Source organism: Zonotrichia leucophrys, chromosome 5, assembly GCF_028769735.1.
Source record: "Zonotrichia leucophrys gambelii isolate GWCS_2022_RI chromosome 5, RI_Zleu_2.0, whole genome shotgun sequence".
NCBI lineage: Eukaryota > Metazoa > Chordata > Aves > Passeriformes > Passerellidae > Zonotrichia > Zonotrichia leucophrys.
Genome location: NC_088175.1, coordinates 47,276,855 through 47,298,987, shown reverse-complemented (window position 1 = coordinate 47,298,987; position 22,133 = coordinate 47,276,855). Strand labels below are relative to the sequence as shown.

General features: G+C 43.5%; 2 long non-coding RNA genes across 3 annotated transcripts; one reads left to right on the top strand and one right to left on the bottom strand.

Annotated features, from left to right (window-relative positions):
* Positions 1-744: 744 nt before the first annotated feature.
* Positions 745-12,414, bottom strand: LOC135449058 (uncharacterized). Of its 2 annotated transcripts, XR_010440633.1 has the most exons (6): positions 12,180-12,414; positions 6,998-7,090; positions 5,863-5,979; positions 4,983-5,094; positions 3,695-3,762; positions 745-2,829 (listed from the first exon to the last, which is right to left on the bottom strand). It is a non-coding gene; the product is annotated as an uncharacterized LOC135449058 (long non-coding RNA). The 2 variants fall into 2 exon arrangements; XR_010440632.1 differs by lacking the exon at positions 745-2,829 and having other exon boundaries at positions 3,667-3,762.
* LOC135449059 (uncharacterized) lies at positions 3,432-4,905 on the top strand. Its single transcript, XR_010440634.1, has 3 exons — positions 3,432-3,566; positions 3,682-3,787; positions 4,370-4,905. It is a non-coding gene; the product is annotated as an uncharacterized LOC135449059 (long non-coding RNA).
* Positions 12,415-22,133: the final 9,719 nt, after the last annotated feature.

Here is a 22,133-nt window from a genome sequence, read left to right as displayed (position 1 = left end):
AACAGCATTGCTGCCCAGCTGGATTGGGAAATCCAAGTGCAATTCCTTGGAGAGATTGAGGGGATGGGGAGCTGAGCCTCAGGCTGGGTTTTGGCAGCAGGAACTGGCTGAGGAGGGGGGAGATCCCCCAAAATTGGTTAAAGCCAAATCGGCTGGGTTTGGGTGCTCCCACCCCAAAAAAGGATCCTGGTTAAAGGGACTTGAGGAAGCATCGGGATGTGCTGGGGGGCTGTGCTGGGATCCCCAAATTCCAGCCAGGAACGCTGGGCAGTGCCAGGTTCACAGGGACACTGCTGTGCTGGGATCCCCAAATTCCAGCCAGGAATGCTGGGCGCTGCCTGGATCGCGGCTGGAATCGGGCGGGGCGCGGGGACCGCCCGAGCCAGCCCCGGGACCCCTCAGGCCCCGCCGCTCCCTCAGCGCCGCCGCCTCGCGGGGCGCCCCCTGGCGGGCCCGGAGCGGGGATGCGGAGCCCCCTCAGCCCCGGTACCCCCAAGGCCACCGTGCGCGGAGCGGGACCCGGACCCCGTGCCCGCACCCCCGGGGCTCTCGCCCGCCGCGTCCCCGCGGAACGGGCGGGGCTGCATCGCCGCGGGCCGGAGGAGCCACTCCGGGCCGGGCGCTGCCGCTCCTGCTCCGACTGTGCCGGGTGCGGGACGGGGCCCTGCCCGGGCTCGGTTCTGCTCGGGTCACTCACCCGACACCTGCCAGGTGACACCTGATGCTCTCCCTCCTTTCCCCGCTTTCCCTGTGGCTTCTGCTCTCCAATGCAAAAACCTCTGGGTTTAAAAAGCCAGTGAGAACTGTTTATTCTTTATTTCTAGAGCACAGGATATTATTAGAAAGAGCCCCGAGGATCGTCAAGTGAAACGATGGTAGGTGACTGGCCCATGTGGGCATTAAACTCGGAATCCTGGCCTTCCAAGCACCTGAGCCAATCTCAGGGTCACGAGAAAGGTCCTGCCTGGGATGGGAATGGCTGCTGCCAGCAAGGGAATTCCTGGGAAAATCAGCACCTGTTCTGCTAACGCTGCTTTGCACACCAGCCTCTGGAATGGCTCTAGGGTAGAACTGGCCGGCATCTGACACAACAGCACAAAACTCTTTCCATAATCCTGATTTCCTGCCCTTGCCAGCATTTCCCTGATGGCTGTAAAGGTGCTGATGCCGTGTCCCTTTCCAGGGAGAAACGAGCAAGGCCAGCCCTGAGGGCTCCCTTGGTCCCAGGCCGAAGCTCTCCTGCAGTGTCGGGGCTGGTCCCGCCTGCCGAGGGCGTTTCCTGCAGGTGAGCGCTCACAGCTCCAAATCACGGCGGGGCCGAGCCCGGCGCTGCTTCTCAGGCCCGGAGCTGCCCGGAGCCCTCGGGCACTCCTGCTCCCTGCCAGGAACGTCCCTCGGCGCTCCCTCCGTGTGTCCCGGCCGGCCGGGAACGCGGGGCGGGAGGAGGCCGAGCCCGGGAGGGAACCGGCCCCTCCTGCCCCCGGTGCGGGCAGGGCGGGAGCTGCGCCTCAGCGTCCTGCCCGTGCGGGCAGCGTGCCGGGCACACCCGGGGCGGGCACGGGATGCCCGGGCAGCGCTGGGATGGGCACGGACCAAGGGCTGCCCGCGGCTCCTGGGCCAGGGGCTGCTCTGAACGGGCCCCGGAGCTGCTGCAGCCCGGACAGAGCCCCCTGACCCCCCAAAACCACCCCGGGGAACAGCTGCCATTGCCCGGGAGTGCTGCACGCTGGGTTTGCAGGGAGCTCAGACAGCAATTCCCGGTGCCACCTCCTGGAGCTCCCACACTGCCACCAGGGGTGTCCCAGCCACTCCAGTCCCTTCCCTTCCAGCCTGGGGACACCCCCCAGCAGCAGCCCTAAAACCGAGGGAATTCCCCTCACAGAAATTCAGTCCCAAGCAAGGCCCTCGGAGGTGCCCTAAAACAAAAGGTTATAGTTAGATGAAGTTTTGTTTGGACGAAGTTTGGAGTTTTTAGGGAGCCAGCTGGAACTGCAGAACTGCTGGGAAGCTTGCACAGGTGGGTCACGCCGCAGGTGCCCTGAAGGCAGGGATGGGCATCCCTTTCCTCAGGGAAGAGAACTCCCAGAGGCCACTCCTGCCCTGGGCTGCTGTAAAACATCAGCGGGAGCCCGAGCCCAGGGGTGGAGCCCACGGAATTCCGGGGAACTCTCTCAATGCCCCCGGGAAAATGGATAAAATGATAATTTTGAGGTAAAAATGAGGCTATCAGTAGTAGAGAGGTGGAAAATTTTGTGGGGAAACATTTGGCTGGGTGATGAGGGTTATAAATAGCAAATGCTATGGAATATCAACCTGTCCTTGTCCTGATCCCACTGAGCTTCCTTGGAGCCTCTGCTGGTTCCTGGCACAGCTGGTGTTCAATAGGCAGCTCTGTGTGGGAATATCCATGCTGCATGAGGATATCCATGGATATCCATGCTGCATGAGGCACTGGGAGGTTATTCCAGTAGAAATTCAGCAGGGAATGGGGGGCTATAGGTATAATTCCTCTAAACTAGCAAAGCTGATACTGAACCCCAAATCTAGGCACCACACAGGGAACAATCTTTGTGCTGCTCTGTCATCCAAAGCTCCTGGGCTGGGAAATTTCAGCAGCCAAATGTATGGAATTCTCTAAATCCCAGTAGCCAGCATGCCCCAAAAGGACAATCCCGGGCCCAGGGTGAGAGTGCTCCTGTCCTGCTGCTGGTGGGACAAATTCCCGCACAGTTGGCGCCGGCTGGGCAGGAGAGGGGATCGGCTGCCCGGGAAGTGCTGGGAGATGAGGCTGCTGGAAACTCATCTGAATCAGCTGAAATCATTCTTGCCCTGGAAGAAGACAGGAGCCAAAGCAGATCCCTCATGGCCAGGCTGGTGGGCAGCAGCTGGATCCACTCTTCAGGAAACCACCCTGCCCCTGCCAGGAGCTCTGACTGTTTGTCCTACCAGCTCCTGAGCAGTGTCAGGGCCGCTGTGAGGGAATTCAAATCCAAACAAACCACAAAGCCCACAGAGTGAATAATCCCAACAGAGAAATACATTGTTGTCAAAAAAGCTTAAAGATCTGTTAAAGATGCTATGACAAGATTGTAATGGCATTTCCAGGAACCTTCCTAATGCTCTTGCTTTCATTCTTACAAATTTTTAGTCCCTCAATGGGCAACTTGTAGAGTTTATCCTGGGATTTAGAGGTTGAGCAGGGTTGGCTTTGGATTGACCTTCAGCTCTGGTCCCACTTGTGCAAACACAACTTGGGCCAAGGTGGGTGAACTCATTACCTCAGCTTTTCCTTCAGAAATATCCCCGATATATTTCCCTGTAGATGAACTCAGATTTTGTCCCAAACTGTCCACTCCTCACCTCCATTTGCCCTCAAAGTGTCCATTCTGTTCCCCACAGGTGCCCTGGTGATGCCAGGAAGGTCCCTTTGCCTACAATGCCTTTCTCCTGCCCCTCCCCAGCCTGAGGTTGCTCTTCTGCTCACACTCTCTGTCCTTGTCACACACAGTGGAGCACCAAAGGGAGAAGGTTTCAGAAAACTTTTCTGAAGCGTAAAAGGGTACTATGTGAGTAAAAGTATTACTACTAACTATTAAACTAAAATTACTAATTACTATTACTACAAACTATTACCATTAACTAAAAATAATTAATAATTATTTCCAATTCCCCAATGAGAAGAAAATGAACTCACAACCATTAAGGCCTGGCAGTTCCCTGCAGTGAGAGCTCAGTGCACATCCACAGAGGCAATTCCAGCATCTGAAAGGAAGAAAAGAAGAAAAAGGTGATTTCTTCTTTTTCAAAGTTATTTCAAGTTCTCAGACCCAAACCAACCTTTGCCCTTGATTTGGGTGACTCCTGAGCAGTGGGCACAGGTCCTGTCACTCATGCTGATGGGAGTGATGCTTTCTGGGGAAATGAGCTGATTTCCAAAGTTCACTGCCTGCCCATGCCTGCTCTGCACAGGAGAAAACCTCTTGCATGAAGGGATTTGGCTCCATCCGATCCCCTCTGCCCAGGCTGTTCCATGGGGATGTTGCCAGGCTGGGGCAGCACAGGCAGATGCAGCTCTCAGCTCTCCCTGCTCCAAACACAGCTCTGGGCTCTTTGCAAACTCCTCTGCTGTGAGGGTTTCTCCAGGAGAACTCAAGGAATGGCTCACAGCAGGTGCAGATTAAATTATCACCAGGGAAGGAAAGGATAAATATTCCTGTAAGAGCCTTTGGGATCTGCTGGGCTGAACTGGGAAGGGGACATTCATTCCCTGCAGTGCCAGTGCACAACAACCTCCCACACAAAGCACAGACTGCCAGGTGGGGTCTGAAAGCACCACTTGCACAAACCTCATTGTTATTCTTCCTTTCAGGACTTTTCCAATCCAACCCTGAAGCTGAGAAGCCCAAAAGCTCTGGAGTCTGCTCTGGAACAAAAGGATCCTCCCAGGGCTGAGGCCCATTCCCAGCAAACTCTCCCAACAGGCCCAGAGGCGCCGCTGGAGCTCCTGCTGGGCTGGGAAGGGCTGCCAGGAGGACACAGCCCCAGGGGTGGCAGTGGCAGTGGCAGCAGCAAATGGCCACGCTGGGATGGCACAGCAGAGCCCAAGGCCAGCAATGGCCACGGCAGCTGCAGGGTTAATTCTGCTCCCTGCGCTGCCCCAGCCCGGCAGGAAATGCCGGGGGGACAGAAACTCTCGGGGTGCACAAAGTGCAGCATCTGTGCCCCCGATCCTGCCTGAGCCCAGCGTGGGGGGCCAACCCCCCCAGGGCCAGCCCTGCCCTGCCCTGGCTCAGCCCCAGACACTGCCCCAGCTCCCGGCTGCTCCCGGGGCTGCCACCATTCCTGGCAAGGGGACAAAAGTGACAGAGCCCCTCTGGACAGGGCTCTCTCGGGGTCTCAGGCGTCGGGGACTGCAGGGACAGCCTGAAACCAGGGCAGATCCCTCTGGGTTTGTGACACTCTGGGGACAGCTGGGGACTCACCCCACACAGCAGGACCAGGGACCCTCCAGTGCAGCTGGAGCCCGTTGGGTTTGGCTGCTCAAACTCCAAAGCTCTGGGCAAAGATGGGATGAATTAAGTGGCTTTTCCTGTCCTGAAAGAGAGGAGAAAATGGAAATTAGGTCCACTCTGGAAGTCTAAGGCTCCTGGCTTTCCTACCTCTGTTCTGATTGCTCACTCCATAAAACATGAAAGGTGACACTGAATAAAAGTGCCCCTTGTCAACATTTTATTCCCTACTATTCTAATACACAAAAAGGATGCCCATTTTTTCTTATCACATTCTTTGCCTAATTTTAACAGAACGTTTTAATAATTCCAGGCCGCACTTGTGAGTTCCTGAATCCTTTGCCATTGGACTTTGGACAAAGGAAGAGGAGGATCTGTTCCACACAGGTGTCATCCAGCAGGGAACAGCCCCTGTGCCAGCCCCAGCCTGGGCTGAGCACGCTGCCTCACTGCCCCATTCTGCATCCTGGCCCCACTCCAGTCTGAGTTTTCCCCCATTTTCCATGTCTAGAGACAGGAACTTGTCCTGCTCAGGGTGTAAGACCTTAAACTGCACATTGATCTGGGAGCTGTGACTGGATTCCAGCAGGGAATTCATGGTTCTACAAATGAAAACTCTTCCAGGGAGCAGCACTGAAAACTGGGGAGCTGCTGCTTCACCACACGGTGTCAGCAACAGAGAGAAAACACAAGATGTGTATCCAAACACAGGGATAAAATAATTCCTCCTGCTTTTAGTGGGACCAGGGCTAATTCTGCCCTGGAGTGACAAAGAACTTCTCCCTCAGACCCCAGAGACCCCTCAAAAAGCCAAAGTGCAGCAGGGAAGGAAGGAAAGGCACCTCTGCCTCACCTGCTGGGAACAGCACAGGTCCTGCTGCTCCTGGGCACTGGGAACGTGTCTGGAGCCAGGAGCTCCTGCCCAGGCTGGAGGGGCTTTCCTAAAGCAGCACCTCTGGGAAGCAAAGGGCTGTGGAAGAGATGGAGTGGGAGTTTACAATAACAGTAATAGTGATAACAGTAACAATAGTAACAACAGTAACAACGACAACAATAAATAACAACAACAACAACAATAACAATAATAAGGAAGAGCAGCAAAGGGAGCAGCAATAATGCCAAGGGAGCAGGGAGGCTGCTGAGCTTTAAACAAGGTTTGAGTGAGGCAGCATCTCCTGGGCTCTCTGAAGCACAGCTCCAGGTCTGGCATTCCAGGAGCAGTGCAAACTCCCACTGCCCAATCCCTGGATTTGCCTCCTGCCAGCACTGGGCACCTTGGCCATGTCTGGCTCAAGTGCTCCAGTGCTGCTGCCTGGAGGGATGGGGAAAATGGGCATTGAACCCCTTCCCACAGGGCTGGCTCTGAGCTCTGCCTGGGGAAAGCATTGGGCACCTCTGGCATTTCAATGAAATCAGTTTCCATCATTGTGAAGAGACCCTGAATAAACCCAGGGCGCAAAAATAAACCATTCTCCATAAGGACAGCCCCAGGGAATCCACAATCATTCCTATGCCTGCTCAAACAAAAAGCAGCCAGTTTTTGGGGAGAGACTCCAGACTCTTGTCTCCCTCCCTGGCTGTAAAACACTTGCAGAGGCTCTGGAGTTCACACAAGCTTGTCAGGATCTGGATATTTCATTTCAATTCCATTCATATATTAAGGGCCTGGAGTGTCCTAAAGGCACCTCCACTCACACTTTAAGCTCTCTACCACAGATGAATTGGGATGTTCTTTTGTTAGGAACATCCCACCTTCCTTAGGCATCTCCATGTGGTAGATAAAATAAATGTGGACAATGTTTGGAATGCAGCTTCCAAGTCAAGCTCCCTGCTAGGAAATGACTCCAGCTCTCTGCTGCCTTGGGCTGTTTCAAGCACAGCCAGGCCCATGCAAGAAAATGGAATCAAATCTTTTGTTCCATTGGCCTCACACCCCAAATTCCAGTGGGACAGACAAGTCCCTCTCCTTGGAAGGCAGCATCTCCTACCTGGAGCTGGGCCTTCCCCAGCCTTTGGTGGCCGCTGTCTCCATCCTCCCACACCTCCTCATCCTCCTCCTCGCCAGGTTTGGCTTCCTCTCCCTGCGGAGCAAACGCAGGGACGGTCACCAGCCTGCTCAGCCCGGCCTGGGCAGCAGGGACGGGCTGGTGGCACCCTCTGGATGTCACCCTGTGCCCGGCACCGTCCCTGCTCCGTGCCCATCCCCGTTCCAGCCCCGGCAGCTCCTTGGAACGGGATGTGAAACCACAAATGTTTGCTCTGCTGGGCTGGCACAGCAAAGGAAACGCCTCAGTCCTGCTGGAAACTCCCTCCTGTGCCCATAAACCCAGAGGCTGTGCCTAAGGGAAAAAACTTATAAAAGTGAGATAATTTAAAGAAAACTCCTCTTGCTTCCTTTGAAGTTACTAAAAAGGCCATTATGTGAGTAAAAGTATTGCTACTAACTATTAAACTAAAATCATTAATTACTATTTATTAAACTATTACAATTAACTATTAACTAAAAGTATTAATATTAACTATTATTACTATCAATATTTACATAATAATTTTTGGTTTCTAAATATTAATGTGTCTTTATTCTATCCAGTTCATCTGATCAGTAATTTAACTGATCCTTCTCTTACCTACTATTCTGAAAGACCTCTTCTAATCCTTGTGGATACCAAGCAGAATCATTATGTTAGCCTGGGAAACCTATTGGTGCTACCTTGGAAAAAGAATCTCTGTAGAAATGACAGCACAACTTTTGAGACAGCAGGAAGGCCATGAGTCACAAAATATTTAAGCTTTTTCTGAAAATAACTAAACTGCAGTGATGAAGTATTGGAGTACCTTTCAGTTCAGTTTCAGTGCTCAGTGTCCTGCCATGGCAGTTTTATTTCACTTCTCTGGGTTGCTGGGCAAGGAAAAAGCCTTTTATAGACATTTTGAATGATCAAAAAACTGGCTCTTGCCCTGAGAAGCCCTTCCACCTGGGAAAAGGCATATCAGAAGGAGAGAGTTTGTCTTAAATACCTACTAGGGCTGCAGGGACATGGAAATCTGCTGAGCATGGCATGGAAAAATGCCACAGGTGAGAAGAGGCACAAATAGCAGAAATGAAAGAACAACTGGGCTTCACAGGTAGGAATGTGGAAATTACATGAAAAAGAGATTCATTCCACAGATAATTGAAGGAGAGTGCTGGGGATTTTCTGGAGAGTAGAGGCCAGCAGCATTTGTGTAACTGCACCAGTAGCAGCACAAAAGACTGGGATTATCTAGGTAGTGCATCAGAAATGCCAGATCTGGGTGTAGATGCAGCAAAACTGGGACCAAGATAAAAAGCAAGAGAAGGAAAAGACTGGATAGGAGACAGGGAAATATGCCAGCAGGGAAAAGGGGACAGGAAATGGGAAAGGGGATAATAAGGTATGAAAATCATGTTGCCTTGGAGTGCTTGCTGGGAAGCATTGTGTTCCAACAGCTCAGCCTAAATCAGGAGCATCAAACCAAAGCTGTTGTTCTGGCCATGCCACACAGCCCAAGCCAACTCCCATGGTTGGAGACACAGGAGGAAAGGAATTCCTTGCGTGGCAAGCAAGGGATCACCCCCAGACAGGACAAGCACCTGAACATTGTGACAGCAATGGTGCTACCCACTGCCTCAGAAGAGCCTGCTGAGTGCTTTGTGAGTCCTCACGCTCCCAGTGAGCTCAACACTACTGTGCCAATTGCTCCAATGCCACTGAATCCAACACAATACAGAAAGCAGCTCAAATATACTGCTGTTACCCAGTGCCCGAGTTACCAGATGAACAGAGGGATGCAATAACCAAAATGAAGCAAGAACAAAACCACTGGGTGCAGCAACATGCACTCATGCTACAGATTTAGCACTCAAAACACCCTTCAGAACAACAGATGTTGGGGTTTGGTGGTTTTGAACCAGTACATCTCAGCTTAGATTTGCAAGTATATAGCTATATTTTAAAAAAAACCCAAAACCACACAACCAAGTCTTTGTGCCTTGTAGTAAATATTTTATTATACATTTGATCTAGAGTTTGGAATTTCCTTACTGCTGGTAGAGGAGAGTTACACCATCACTGGCTGCCAAGAGCATACCATTTATAAATGACCTTGATAACAAACACAGTTGTAACCAGGATAAGGACTATTCCAGATCCTTACAGCATGATTTACAGAGCAGTCTAAAACTGCCTTTTAGATAATCCTTCATGTGGATTAGTTCCCAGTAACATTTTGCCTCAATGGACAAAGAACATGATTAATTCAGTAGGTTATCAGTAGGCTGTTCATCACAGCACTGAGTTTAACTACTGGCTCAATTTGGAGTTCCACCACCCACTTAAACCTGACATATATTTTCTGGCTGTATATAAATGCTAATTTTAGCCATTTCTGACTTAGATTTTAGTAAGAACATCATTTGCCTCTCACTCTCAGAAGCAGAAAACACTGCCAGTGGCTGGCTCTGCATATTCATAATTTATTCACATTTTCCTCTATATTTCTGAACATCCTGTTTTATGGAGCTTGTGCAAATACATGGGTGAGCATCTGCACCACAGGCTGGTGGAACTGTTAGTAACTAATAGGGGAAAACATCTTTCCATCAGAAAGATGCTGTTCCCACACTTTGCTCAGAAAGGATCACTTTCCATCACACAGATGTTTTTGGCCTAAAGCCTCTTTTCAAACCACATGCAATGCAGCAATACAGGCAATAGAGACACCTCATGACTCTCATTTGAGTTAATAAATAAATTGTGTTGAGTATATATAATAAATAAATTGAGTATATATACTGAGTATGTATAATAAATATAAATAAATTGATATAAATATAAATAAATAATAAATATAAATAAATTGAGTATATATAATAAATAAATATATATAATAAATAAAAGTTGAGCATATATAATAAATAAATTTGAGTTGAGTAAATAAAAAACTGAACCAGTCCAGTCATGGTTCACTTTCCTGTTTGCTGGACTGGATCTGCAGCTTAAGCACCACCACTGTTGCTTAATTAATAAAGTAGCAAGGAAAACACAAATACTGTTAAATCTTAACTAGAAAAATGAGCTTGTAATGCTATTGTCTGTAATGCAAACAAATAGGGTTCACTGAAGAAAAGGGGCCTTATTTTTTCTAACTAGAGGAGAATACAAACCACTGAGTATGCCCAGAGCTTGCTCATCCCACTATTTTAGGCTACCTAAGCAATGACATGCAAACAGAATCTGACATAGGAAATGTGAGAAAAACTGGAATAACATAGTTAAAACAAGCCCCTAAATTAATGGAGAAATCTAAAGAACAACTCATAAAAAGTGTTTATCTCTAAATCAATCTAAGAATCTATCTTCAGAGACTCTTCATTTTCCTTTATTCTTTAAATAAATCAATTTATAAAAACACTGATCAAATTAACAAAGGCAACATAATATTATTATTCCATGTTTGATGGGACAAGGCTGTTTTCTGACACTGCTTAGTTGAAGTGGAATGGTGCTTGGATTGCAAGTTTTCCAAAGAGCCTTTGCCATCAGCAAAGAAGGCAAGTTTGTCACGTGCCCTTTCACTGCACTTTTCCAAGCCAAAGAAAAACCACACAAACAGTCTAAAGAGACACCCTGCATGCTGTCCTTTCAGACACTGCAGAATCAGCTACATCTACTTAAATGCAGCTTTGGAAACAGCACTGAGCTACAAAGGCTACAAAGGGTACACCATCCTCAGTGTGCTTGAGGAGCAGGAGTCCTTCTGAACACAACCAGACATTTGTGAGCCAGCACCAGGGACTGGAAACAATATTCTAACATAGCAAGAAACCATCAGGATTTCTCCCAGTGTGAACTGCAGGGGTTTGAAACATCAACCTGGAAACTCTGCATACAGAAATCTTGACTTAAGTTTGTGCTGCAGCCCCACTCAGCTGTTCTGGAAAGGCTTTGTGCAACAACTACTACTGAAAAAACCCAACCAAACAACCAAAAACCAAAGACAGAACTATTTTCCCCAAGCCCGCAGACATTTTTCTTAGGTCCGGGAAATGCAAACAAACCCAGAGATTTTGAGATCTCTTCTGCATGCTAGAAACATTGCAGGTATTTGATAATTCTCAGTTTAGTCATCAAGAAGAACCCTTAGGCAAACTTCACAGAGCTTCAGTACTATTTTTAAAAAGCAGAGTACTCCTGGAACAGGACACTGCTCTGTACCAGTTGCCAAGAGTGTTATTAAGGAATAAAGGAGTTAAGTCCTAGAAATGTAATGAGAAGGATTATTGCAACGTGAGCCACCCTCATGAAACAGATTATATCTGGAAAAGAATTCAAGTCCCATTAGAAACCAATGGAAACAAGTTTCAAAGTGATGGCAAAGTAATTTTCTTTCAAATTACTTAGCTAATTTAAATGTATTATACCATTAAATTAACAAAACACATTTTTAAGTTACAGTGATTTCTTTAAAGAAACTTTTAAATCTCACTGGATTCAAATGTGGTCTAAAGATTAATTAGTTTTAGTTGTCACATTAAAAAACAAACCTTTATCATAAGGGTTTTTTTAATATATTAGGCCCCATCATCCCATTCCATTTCCTTCATTAACACACCAATACCACATGATTGAATGAAAAATGAGTAACTGCACACTGACAATTAAGTCCTCAATGTCCTGTAAAACCAGCATGGAGAACACAAGACTGAGAACAACTCTGGTAGCAGAACAAGAAGAGACAATTAAATTCACATGTATAAAAGTATCAGAATATATAAAAATTTGGAGTTTATTCTGTCAAATATAATTAGCATATTACCAAAATTTTAATAAAGTATGTCAGGTGACACTATGTGAAAACTGATCATTTGAAGATTTATGCTCACATGCACAACCATCAAAGCAGCATAAGGACCACCCATGGAAATTCAGATAAAAATAAGAGTTTAGCAAAACCTTTTTTTCTACTTATGCACACTGTAAACCAGTAGGAGACAGAGAACTTTCAATAACTCTTTACAATTGCTCAGTACAAGGTCTCCTATAAAGGTAAATTAAGTGATCCCAGCAGTGTCATTCCTGTCAGTGGCACCATAAATCACAGCACCAAAGTTAATGAATCTCACCAGTTCAAGGAAGGTTCCACACTCACCTGACTGTGCCCACACTCTTTCAGTCTGATTAAACTCCACTGACATGGGAGCTAATCAGCTCCATGCAGAGTTCTGCTTGTACCTGTGGCCCCTTCTGAGGTTATTTGGAACAAAGGAGGTTGTTCTTGTCACAAGGAGTTTCTTGGCTGCCTGCAGTTTCCAAGTCACTCTGCAGTTTCTAACTACAGCTTTTCTATCCACACCTTTGGCAACATCTGAAAATGTAGGAATATGATCTAGCTGTTCTGTCTACCTGTAATAGCATTAATTGATTTAGGAATTTCTATACAGCAATCAAAATTACCTGAATCAGGCCGTAATTTACAGTTCAACCTTGCTCTGATTCAACATGAGTTTCAAAGCCCAAAACTCCAATAGAAAATAGGCTTAGAACACCTCATGACTCTCATTTGAGTTAATAGTCCAGTCATGATTCACTTTCTTTCCTGTTTGCTGGACTTGATCTGCAGCCTGAGCACCATCACAGTTGCTTAATTAATTAAGCAGCACAGAAAACACAAATACTGTTAAATCTTAACTAGAAAAATGACCTTGTAATGCTATTGTCAGAAGGCAAGCTTGCCTTATGTCCCTTGCTTCAGTGAACTAGGAAACCTTAGGCTGACTCAGTTGTACTTCTCACAGCATTAGCAATAATCCAGCCAGCATCACTCTGCACAAGAACACCCACAAAGCCTTCCTGGCAGTGAGTTTCTCTTGGAGCTCATTGCAAACCTGTTGGGGTATTTAACATTCCTGTTCCTGCAATACCCAGTGCACTTCAACAAATTCAAGGTCCAACTTTTTAAAGAGTTTGATTATTGTTGTTCTCAATTCCGGTTTTCCAGGTTCCTTGGTCAAGTGTGAACAGAGGCTGTTACACCAGAGGGAGGCTGGTGCACATCCTCCTCCCCTTATGTGGGAGCTCTTACAAATGCTATTATGTCCATTTCACAAATATCCTGATGCAGCAAGCCAGGTTGATAATCCCGATAAAATGATCATTGGAGAAAAAGTCCCCACTAAACCCAGTAAAATAATCCATGCAATGACACTGGATTTACCCCTCAGCATGACAAATGTTCCTCTCTGTACCCTGATTTACAGATTAGCACCACAAAAACTTCCAAGTGTTCCTGCTGCCCATCAGTACATAATACATCCAGTATTACATCACTCACAATCAGTTTGGTTCATGTGAAAAGGTCTGCTACAACATCTCATTGATAAACATCATGCACTACACAGATTTTCTTTTGGAAAGCTGGTATTAAAAATGCTTGCAAAACTTTCAGCAAGAAAAAAATTCAGCAGAAAATATTTTGGGGGCTAGGGGTGAAACACAGGGAAAACCCAGAGGATTTTTTCATACTTTTAATGCAGCTACTGTCAAAAAAGGCCTTCCTTGTGTATGAGGAGAAATTCTGTTCCTGTGTACATGTGAGAGTATGGACTGTGGCTTCTTCTCTGTTTAAAAATGTCTCCCAACCCTCTGCATCAAGCTTTGACCCATGCTCACTCCTGCCTCCACTGTGTTGATGTAATTGTGTGGGAGTCACTTTACAAAGCAGACAACTGAAATACTTGAGTTAAAGGTATGAAAAGAACAGCTCAGTGTACAAAAGAGGAGCTCAGTGAATAAATCATCTTCTCAAAATGTAAGAGAAATGCCAAACAGGATTTACATCCAAGCATTTACTTCCATTGTGCATCATATATCAAGCAGTGATTGATTTTTTTTTCCACCAGGAAATTTTCAGTTTTATAGTTTTTTGCTAAAGACTGGAGATAAACTCAGCAAAGGATTAGGGGAGATGGTGCCCATGGGAAAATTGCTGTCTGAGAAACAATAAAACAATAGGGAAATAAATATTTTTCTAAAAGGTTCACAAGATAGGAATGTTAATTTTCACCTGTGCCTAACTAGCAAAAAAACCCCAACCAACCAACCAATTAAAAAACCCCCAAAACCTCCAACCCAAACAAACAAAAAACCCCAAACAAAACCAAAACCCACCAAAAATAGGTAATATCTAAGTTGTTTTGATAACTTGTTTAGATCCTTCTGCCATGAAGACAGGGTGGATGATGTAGACTTTTGCCTCATTTGCCTAGGAACAGTGGCCATTTCTTTTTATGTACTGAGTCATCTAGAGTAAAATAGAGCCACACAAATCAAGACTATCATTCCCTGGAATTCTTTGAGAATAATGTTGTAAGAACATCAACAAGAGATTGGCAAAAAGAAAGGATCCATCTCCTTTTGAGCTGGGGGAAGAAAAGTGACTAGAAATATCAAAAGTTGACAGCTTTGCCAAAAGGGAATTTAAATCTTCTAAACTGATGTCAGTTGGTATTTTTGCATTTCTAAAAGAGCAAACACTAAAACCTCTGAAGTTACATCCTAATTCCACAACACTGCTTTGATGATCAGTGTTTAAATGTCAAAAGCTACAGAGAAAAGCTGAGAAACTTCCTGCAGAACATATGATGCAAAGCAACAACATAAATAACACATTACAGCAAAAAACAAAAGTGTTTACTTTTCCTAATGAAGAAAACAATGGAAGCACAACATGGACAGAAACTGAGCAAACTGATTTTACAGTGTTTGATTCAGTAGCAATGCTTCATCCTTTTCTTATTAATTCCACACTCACTGGAGACCTAAGGAAGAAAAAATTCCCTATCTTCAGAAAGAAAATAATGTTGGTAGAGTAGGGTCATTTTTTGGTCTTTCATCCATTTCAAACCAGAGAAACTGTTTCCTCCTACCTTCTTTCCACTGTCAGCTTCCCCACAGCAGGAAATGATTTGTAGCTTGCCAATTATTTTCCTGATGACAACTTAAGAAAATCTTCAGGACTCCCAATAAGACACTGAATGTACCTTAAGAGGTGAAATAAAGAAGTAAAAATAAGTCAGTTCTATATTTAGGGCATTTCTGAGACAGAAATCATAACCCTGAATTGTAGCAAACAAGTGTTGAATAAAAAGAGTGGGACAAAAATCCCCAAAACCTTGCTCCCATTGAATCATGAAATAAAACAGATTGGTTCTAAATGTATGCATGCAAAGGCAATAAATGGAATAAAAATGCAAACTTTAAATACAAGAACAAATAAAAGATGGCATCTCTGATCAATAACAGTCCCTAAATGCCAAGACAGCCTCAGGGAGTCAAGGTAAGTTGGGACAGGCTGGTTGTAAACTCCTTAACATGGAACAGACTCCAACCAGTGTATCTCATACACTAAAACAATGGATGAAAACCCATAATTGTGCTGTAGATACCATTTTTAAAGCAAAATGTCCTATCCTTCCATCTCTTCAGGGACCTACAAGCAGAACTAGGAGTCTGATTAATTAGCTTTTCTTTATTTTTGCTACTTTGCCCTCCTTTAAGTGTCTACAGGCTTATGTTGTTTAGCAGTAACATATTCCTGGGTTCTTACTTGTATTTGATATCATAAGTAGTTCCAATAAAACAGAAATATATTGATTTGTATTGCTATATTTCCTGTTTCAGTTCAAAAAAATACAAGATTCATTCCTGTGAATTGGACTAGATTTGCCAAGCATGGAGAGGGAATTTCTCCAGTTCTTCACACAACCATCACCTGCTAGATTGCAGTGATTTCATTTAATCCATGTATCTTAATCCTGGCCCAGGGAGAGGATTCCTAAGTTGACACCTATACCCAGTTTAATTTTAATAGTTTAACCTGTGAAGTCATTAAAAATGCCAGTCAAGGTAGTGCTAGTCAGAACAGGATTACATGTGCCATAAATAAATTCAGTGTCTGCATTCCCTCACTGAGGTGTCAAACACACCCACTCCTTGTGTCTTGCTGTTCCACACTTCCTAGAGCTTCCATGATCATCTGTCCCCACCCAGAGTTCAGGAAATTACCTGATGCTTCAGGTACCACTGCAGCTGCCTCTTTTCTCTGCCTGGTGTAAAGAGCACAGGGGTGGGGAGCAACACTCAGCTGCTTTTCCTCACAGGAATATTTTCTTCTGAACTCAACTAAACCATTTCCCTTAGACTGGTCTCACTCTTAAAATCATTCCCACCACGAATTTGGACACTATTTGGGATCAATATTTTCCAGTCTGACTCTTAGCAACAAACTCCTGTACTAGCAGAAATTCATGGTGCTCCTGATCCATGTTTGGATCCCCACATGTGGGAATTCACAGGCTGCCTAAAACATGCACACATCCAAAATGTCACTTCTTATGAATTTCCTTATGAATTGTTGCATGATTCAAGGATAGGATTGGGGAAAATATAGTTTCCATTCCTGCTCAGGGAGATTCTCACCATTAATTTTCAGGATAGGAGATAAGACATAGTCCTTACATATGTTATTTATCTTCCTTGAAGTATGTATTTTGTGAACCTTTTTAAGCCTATATTTAAGCCCCCTTTCTCTTCCAGGCCTTTATCTGGTTAGTTTAGATGAAGCAGCTGCTCTTCAGAAACTGTCAAATAAATGCTAATTTTTTTCAATATATAGAAATCACTTATTTCATTGCTACTATTACATCTGAATTTACAATCAAAACTACTGCAAGATATATTCCCAAATGTAAGAAAACAGGGTGCAGCTTTTTCCAGTTTAAAACAACAACAAATCAGTTCGCATCTAAAGAAAATGCTAAACGCCCTGTTCCTGAAGCATAACCAAACTTACAAACTGGTAGTATTCAATGGAACAGCTGATCTACATGATCACACTGGAAAACATCTCTGTATCTCCAGCTGAGCTCCAAGCCTGCATGACTCTGTCAGGTCCTCAGGCTTCCCTCAGGCAAGGTTCAGACAATATTCACACACTAAGGGATGCTGTTCCAGCATGGAAACAAATACCAATCTGTGGGATCATGCTCAAATCACACCATTTTTCCTTGTCAGAAGTTGCACATAATTTTGCCTTCAGTACAATATATGTAAAGAAATAATTTTTTCAAAAGTCTTAATGTGCACATAAATGAACATAACAAGTATTGTGAATACAAGAGAAATAGACCCTTGAGAGCTCTTCTTTAAAAAACTGGTACCAGAACTGTTCTGAACAGCTGTAATGGTCTGTTCAGTTCATGTCCCTCCCTTTTGCCAGAGGGAAGGTGAGAAAAGCAGGGGAGATCACGTTTACCAAGTTCTGCCCTTCAACAGGAAAATCATGCTGACTGATATTATGACCTAAGCACACAACTGAACCAATTAATTCACATTTCAGTGCCTAACACAAACATATTCAGGATAAGATTGAATACCCATGGTTTTAAAAATTACTCAATTATTTATAGACACAGAGAAAAGAGGGTTAGGCCTACTATTACATTTATTAAATATCTGATGAAAGAAACCTGAGGAGGTATTTTTTCCACTTGTACATAAAAGCCTAAATACTCAAAGTGTCTGTTCTCACCTGTAAATGCCTGTTTGACCAGACTGTGTCAGCTTCTCATTTGTAGTCAATGACCCAAATGCATGGCCTAAGTATAACTCTGAAGGCTTAAACTGTGCAGAACAGAATTATTTCAAGACAAAAATTTTATTTTGTACTTAAAAATTTAGCAGAACTTGGAGAGTTAAATGAATGTAAATGCTCTGCTTTTTACAATGTAACTTTCATTGAAAATGAATACATACAAGAAAGGAAATTAAGATTTTTTTTAAAGTATCTTATACTTTTACCTCTAAACTGGAAGACTCCTTTTAGTAGAAGGCCAGGCTTGAAAACACTACTGCAACAATTACCTATAGTCTCCCAAAAATGAATCAGACTGTAGGGTATGAGGTGTAATTTTGTTTCCTAAATACTCAGATAATACCATCAAATACATTAATGATAATTATTGCTAATATTTTCAATGGAAATATCAAAGACAACTGAATATATATATTAAAAGTACATTTTTTCTAACAGGAACAAAGTCTGTATAGGAGTAACACAAAACCAAAGAGGCTGTATGTAGTGGCCCTGCATGAGCAGTCATCTCTCATTTAGCAGACACTGAAAAGAAATCAGCCTTGTCAGAGCCTAAAAGACCAAGGAAGGGCTGCCAAGGGTTCTGTGCAAGCTGCAATAATTTAGGCCTGCTTTTGTGTGTTCAGTAACTCGCAGATGAGGCTGGAATACAAACACCCTGATTTGGCATTTTGGGACATACACAGAGGAAATGTCACTGACAAATGAAAAGCTAAGTTAAAGCAGTTTGGGACACTTAACCTTTCTTTAGGCTTGCATCAGCTGCTTGCACCAGCTCTGTGGGAGCAAAAGCCAGCAGGGAACAGAACTCCAAATTCATCCATGGGGCTTTCCTTCCAGCCCACATAAGGGTTTCCTGTGATATGGATACAGGGAGGAGAGGGAGGCTCCTACATCCATATAAATGTTACTCCCTCTGCTCTGACTTTGAATCAAAGTCAGGTGACATTTAAGTACCAAAGGCATGAACTTCACAACTCACCTTAGAATGTTAATTTCCAAGCTTGTTTGTGACCAATATATTCTGACATTGTGGCTGTCAAAATAAAGGGCCAAATTTCTGAGCTGTGTCATTGAAATGTAATTACAGAGGGGCAGTTTTGTGCTGTTCTGTGCAACCCTGAAGAGAAGGGCAAAATAAAACAACCCAGAACCAGGAGCATCCTGTGACAACCTAATGAAACAAAGGCAGCCAAAAGCTATGTGTGATGTATTTTAGATTGCTGCTTCTAGTAGAGCATTGCAGAACATCAATTAATAAGCAGTTTAGCTCATTGGCATGACTCAAAATGACTTTTGAGAGTGTATTCGCTAGGGTCAAGTCTCTCTTGTATACTGAATTTACATAAACAAGTGGTGGAAAGGAATGCAATGTTGTCCATTCCATGCCAGCCACTTCTGTATTCAGCCATAGAAAAGCTACAATTGCAAACAAAAAACCCCAAAGCCATAAGCTACAATTGCAAAAAAAAAAAAAAAAACCCCACCAAACAAACCAAAAAACAACCCCCCCCAAAAAAAACCCAAAAAAACAACCCACAAAAAATCCCACAACCCAACCAACCAAAACAAGCAAACAAACAAAAAAACCCCTCAACAAAACAACACAAAAAACCCTTCACAAAAAACCCCAAAAAATAGAAACAAAAAATATTTTAAAGCCCCAAAAATCACAAACCCTCCCCCTACAAAAAAACATAGTTGTAAGCAAAGAAACTAAATAAGGAAAAGCTAGGTATCAAATACAAAAAAAAAAAAAAAAGTAAATTTATTGCAGAATAGTATCAGGTCTCCCAAGCACAGGGGAATTGTTTGAAATAGACTCATGAATACTTTCTCTTAATACCTGAGAATTTTATCCAAGTGCATCTCTACACTGTGAAGTTTCACAAATTCATTACCCCTTCAGAAATATGCTAGAATCACACAAGTAAAAACTAGCTCAACATATCATCATTGCCATCTTTAGCACTTTTTCACCTTAAAAAAAATACACTAAAAACTGTGAGATTAAATAAACATCATTTAAAAAACCAAACAAACCACCAGGTATCAGGTTGATGCAGACAACCTCTTAGTGTTAAGCTCCCACAGACCTAAGCTAAGAGTGACATCCAGTGGAAATAGAGTTTATATCCTCTTGATGTAGCTCAAATTAAACCATATCACATCTGTACTAGGAATATTCAGAAAGATCTGTCTTGTATTATACACGTCACTGAGAAGGCAAAGGTGTGCAAGAATGAAAAGTAGTATTGGATTTCCACAGAGATGACAATTGTGCCACATCTTGATTCATTTGACCGAAGAGACAAAATTCTTAATCAATGGTTCACCAAAACAATTATCTGCCTCAGAGTTCACTGTTAAACCAGGGAGACTTTGTGAAAAAAAAAAATTAAAAATAAGAATAACAACATGCTTTTGATGCTACATTTGCACCGGGATTTATTGTCATTGATAATGAAGCTATCTTGGGTAATACTGTATCCAATTCCCTAATGGCAATAAATATTATGAGGTAAGAGAGATAATGATAGAAGCTGCTGTATTTTGATCAAATGGAGCTGAACTGGGAACAAGCTGAGTAAAGGCTGACAAACTGATTATTTTTTTTTTTTTAAACAAGATGGAAAAAAAATCCCTTGTATGTGAACAAGCCTGTTCCTCTAGTTCATCTCTTTGGATACACACCCTTCTGGATGGCAGGAAAAAACCCAAGGAGTCACATTTCTTCAGTCACAGAAATTTTCCTCTGTGGGAGATAGGAGTATTTAAGCAAAGGGGGATGTGTTCCATGTCACCAGCAGCCTTTTCCCCACTTTCTCTCACCCACAGGAAGGGAGATCAGCCACCCATGATGCTGTTCTCCCTTCTCAGGTGCCCCCAGCAGTTCCAACACGCTGGTGCTCACTCATTATTCCCTGAGCAGACTGGGGGGAAAGCTTCCCTGTGCTCTGGCTCCATTTGCACTGCTTCCCTCACTGCTTCATGTTAGATTCGACACATCTTGAGAGAAAGGATTGGGTAAAACAGGGCTTTTGCTTCCCATCACATGCCTGCAGCTAATGGCTCTTACCATACCAGGTCTCACCTCTGCAAACTCACTGAAACCAAAGTCTCACAGAAATCTGGTTGGTGCTGGAGAGTCTCCCTGGCCCTGTCAATAAAGGACTCAGTTGATAACAGGCGCTGAGAGAAGAAAAATAGGCAAATCACCACATGGTGATTTTATGAATTTCTGTGCTCCTGAAAGAATGTTCACTTCTGATCCCAGTTGCAAAGTAAATCCATACTAACTATAACTACACAGGGTTCTGTACCTAGGCAACTTGAAATCCATGATCAGGAGCTTTTATTCAGCTGCTCACTGCCTCTGAACTGCATAAAATATTGTCTCTACAAGAAAAAATGGTGGTATTCTACTCCAAGGTTTCATAATGACCACTTGCAGGGTATGGCAGCAATATTCTTCCATTGGGGTATTCATCTTTACATTAATCCAAAGCACATCTTCAAGTACTTTCCCCAATATATTCCCAGGTTTCCAAATCAAATAAGCATTAATAAAGAAAAGATAACATTCATATCTTTAGCATTCTGCAGTAGATTGAATATAAAAAAAGATACTGAAGTAATTAGTGTTGAGTATTTTTCTAAATTCTTAGACAATTAAAGCAAGAACACCTTAGTTTAAGGAAGGCACCTTTCCAGTGCTTAGCTTTCTGTTCACAGAGTTTAGTTAGGGCTTAGTGTACTGGCAATCTCTTTATTCAATAAATTATTTTTATAACAGTAAATTCTCTTTTTATAAAAGAGAATATATATAATTATAAAATATATACAGAATATATATAGAACATATTTTTATAAAAACCACAATATAAATATGTTATAAATTATCTATATATTTACTGTATAAAATTATGTATGTTTTTATAACAATAACTATGTATAGTACCAGGTACTGTAGCATAAGCGTGTGTGTGAGTGATGTTCATTATTCAGAGTAAATCACCCTACACAATACTCTTTCCTTCAGTAAATAGTAAAATTATTTTCATTCAAAGTGTCCTTAAGAGTTGTAGGAATAAAGTAAGCCTAACCAGATGATCATTGGCACTATCCAAGAGCATAATTTCTCTCCATAAAATTAGGTTTTAAAGCCAAAAAGAACCAGCTTCTCAAAGACACAGCAGATGAGGTGCTCATCTGCAGACATAGAATCTCTTGTCTAATCAGGATGTGTCCTTTGTGTAATATTAGGAATTACTAAATGGGCAACCAGCTGTGGGAGTACATGTCATAACCAAGCCGTACTGCAAAACACAGGAAAGAGAGTAAAAACAGAGCTCTGAAATTTTTATTTGCCTATAACAAATAGAAAGCATGTAGATCTTCTAATTAATGCATTGTAGATGGAGCTGGTTAAACAACAAATATGATTGAAAG